This window comes from Priapulus caudatus, unplaced genomic scaffold, assembly GCF_000485595.1.
Source record: "Priapulus caudatus unplaced genomic scaffold, Priapulus_caudatus-5.0.1 Scaffold1645, whole genome shotgun sequence".
Lineage (NCBI taxonomy): Eukaryota > Metazoa > Priapulida > Priapulimorpha > Priapulimorphida > Priapulidae > Priapulus > Priapulus caudatus.
Genome location: NW_014578706.1, coordinates 46,330 through 49,818, shown reverse-complemented (window position 1 = coordinate 49,818; position 3,489 = coordinate 46,330). Strand labels below are relative to the sequence as shown.

The following is a 3,489-nucleotide window of genomic DNA, read 5'->3' as shown; positions in this document are numbered from 1 at the left end:
GTTAGGGTTAGGATTAGGGTTAGGGTCACAATGCACCAAAAAAGTTTTATTAAAACAGGAGTATTCAGGCACGTGATTTGTATCAACCAATGGGATTTGGGAGGTATGCAGGCCCTAGCTGCGAGTCTCGAGGTAGCGCCGGACAGAGGACAGAGTGCTCAAAAGCCGGACTTTTGGCCACCCTAGTCAAGCAGGAATGGGAGGCTGAGTGGGAGAAGGCTGCATGGAAGGATTACAAAGAGCACACGGAAGGAGGAGGCTGAGAGGGAGGAGGGGGAGGAGGATATTATTATTAACAATATTAAAGTTCCTCAAAGAAATCGTGTACCTGCTTTATATATGGGGCTAGCTTTAGATTTAGGCAGGATAAGTCTTAGCTTGCTTCTAATGGTAGCTTTCCCATTTACCTATAAAACGAAAGTTTCAGTGACGCAAAATGATGTTGTTTAAAGACATTTTCCTAATAGTAATACTGTATCGACCAAAGACAATTTCCAACGGCAACGGCTTTAGAAATTCTAGAATAATTCGAAAGAGCACAAATTGAAATTGCATTACATAACTAGTAACGCATGCGCAATTAGGCCTACACACTTTTTGTTGCTCGTCATTTGTTAAATTCCTAGAAAGGTGCTCTAGATACTCAATCTGCCGCAATTTCTTCCGCAACTTTCGTATCTCAAAGTGAGAAATATTAAATTCGTCATCTCCCATATCTTCCATGGGGGCGGCCATTTTATAAAGTGCGGTGACTTGTAAAACACGGAGAGAACGTTAATTACTTTCTCTTCTCGTACAATTTACTCGTTTCTGTTCACAAAACAAGGAAACCCACAATAACCACAATAGCTATAATTCTATACGTTATCTTCTCATTTAAAAAATCTAGGCAAACAATGGTTTTCCGTATCTAAAGTAAACTTTTACAGTTGACCGCTGGCTCAGGGCCGTCTGTAGTGTTCATATGTTGGTTTAAATAGCGTCTTGTGCTGTTTGTCTCTCAGGTTTCTACTGATAACGGCCTGTTTGACTCTCAGGAGTTTGATATTAGTCGCTACCGCCGCTGAAGAGACCATTAACAGTCGCTATTACAATGCTTTTCGAATGATTATGATCATGATTAGAACGTCGTATTTCATCAAAAAGCACGCTTGAGGGCACCACCGGTTAGGAATTGCCTCGTCATGAGAGCTAGTGGAAATATTATAGGTAAGTTAACATTGTTTTACACAACCTCACAAATATTGGTCTTCAAAGTCCAAGGGACTATATGTATTGAAGACGGAAAGAGGCAAAGTTGATCAAGTAGACAGATCAACACTGCAGGTCGCAGCAGAATAAGCTTCAAATTTGCAATTGACTAGAGATCATGAAGGGAGAGAATTCGGCCCAAGGAATTGAAGGATAGAGAACAAGGGTCCCAATAAAACCAACGCAGTGGCTGGAGGTACGGTAGCCGTCGGTCGTTCAAGCCCCTTTTTTGCGTTAGGGTTAGGGTTAGGGTTATGATTAGGGTTAGGTTTAGGGTTAGGGTTAGGGTTCTAGCTCATCTAAACTCTCAAATCGTGAATTTATTTCCCAATGCGTTATTTCGAAATCTAGCGCCACCGCCGCCATCTTTGTCTTGTTAAGTATGAAAGCGAATGAACTCCCGTACCCGTAGCCTCGAGACATTAAGATACGGCTACCGTACCCGTAGCCACTGCCTAAAACCAATGTGCCTAAACCTAACCCCCTAATCCTAATGCTAACCCTAACCCTAACCCTAATCTATTATATTGAATGATATAATATATTTATATTGATGTAAATGACATTGGTTTTATTGGGACCCGCTTACATTAACTGCGGCTGGCCAGTTAATGTAAGCGGGCTATAGTACTACTACTACTATTAGAGCTAGCTCTGTTACAATTCTTGTATCTTGGCTCCCTCTTGTATTTCACAAGGCACTTGATGCATCGAAGTGCGGGGATTCTCTAGAGAAAAAGGAGATTAGTGCCGCCTCTAATTCTCTAAATATTAGAATAGAATAGCGGTTTACAGGAATAGGCCCAAGGGCCTGTATCCGGTCTAATTAATACATCCAGCCTCAATTTTTTTAATAGTCCCTCGCGATAGTCATTCTAAACATCATTGCGAGCGGTCGTGGTATTGTAGGTATTAATATTATGAGTATACGTCAAAAATTCCCATTGTATACATTTACATCATTTGATCAGATCATTACATCATTAATATGTGACTAGTTAAGGTAGTCATATTGTAGCTCTAGTAACTATAGCCCGCGTACAGTTGCCGCTGGGATATAGAACCAGCCATTAGGGATGTGCAGGACCAACTTAGTCGCGCTAATTCGCGGCTATAAAACGTCTGTGGTAGGCAATTAATGCCTCTTATCCGAAGTGAATATGCCTTAAGTTATATCAGCTAGTACTAAAATTTAACCTCTAACTATCGTTGAAATGGTCTACTTGCGGTATTTCTGGTGAACGAACATTCAATTTGCGAACTTCAAACGGCCATTTTTGGCGGCGCTGCAGCAGGCCAGCAGCGCCAGTGAGCGGGAACTATGTATTTCCGCACGTGGAGGGGTGGGCGGGTTGGGTTGGTTGTGGACAAAAACATTGTTGTTGTCAAGTAAAAAATTAAGCGATCAAAAAAGATTGTAATATTAGTTTTGTCATGAAAGATGAACAAATTACTATTATTAATTTGTTACTTGACAACAACAATATTTTTGTCCACAACCAACACAACCCGCCCACCCCTCCACGTGCGGAAATACATAGTTCCCGCTAACTGGCTGGAGTAAGTTGGTCCCGAGCATTCGTAACGGCTGGTCCTATAGCCCAGCGGCAACTGTACGCGGGCTATAGTTACTAGAGCTAGTCATATTGCAGGTGGGACCAGTGCCTGTCAATTTTGTTTTTGAATTCATTTATCGTTTTTGATATGACAATTTCTTCGGGCAGGGAATTCCAATCGCTAACGGCTCTAAATCTAAATGATTTCTCTTCTTGTTTTCGTCCTTCACTGTTATGGTCGGAATTAATTAAATTCTACCTTCGTTTAATATTTCGGTAAGTTCATAGTAGATATCGTCGAGTGGGGAGCTCTGTGGGTTAAATTTCCATACATGTTGTTGTACAAACTGCCTGTTGCCATCGTAATCTACATTATGGTATTTGATTACTTTTCGTGGCGACTGTTGGTTAAACTCGATGTAGCAGTTGATGTTAATGAGCAGTGATGCATGGTGACTGTGACTGATGGGTGCAGAGAAGTCTATGTCATTAATCATGTTGGGTTTATTTGATATTACTAGGTCTATTTGTGTAGGTGTTTGACCAGGTCTGTAGTGTGTAGATCGATCTACATGTTGTGTTAGGTACAGATCATTTATTGCCTTATAAAATTTCGAAGCTGGGTGATTTTCACTGGCTCTACATCTGTTAGAATTCCAACAAATTTTTCGAAAATTGAAGT

General features: G+C 41.0%; 1 long non-coding RNA gene across 1 annotated transcript in view; it reads left to right on the top strand.

The window, feature by feature from the left end:
- The first annotated feature begins 931 nt into the window (after window positions 1-931).
- LOC106817243 overlaps window positions 932-3,489 on the top strand; it is a 22,090-nt gene continuing 19,532 nt past the window's right edge. Inside the window, exon 1 of the long non-coding RNA XR_001395013.1 lies at window positions 932-1,209. This is a non-coding gene — a long non-coding RNA (uncharacterized LOC106817243). The remainder of the gene's footprint in view (window positions 1,210-3,489) is intronic.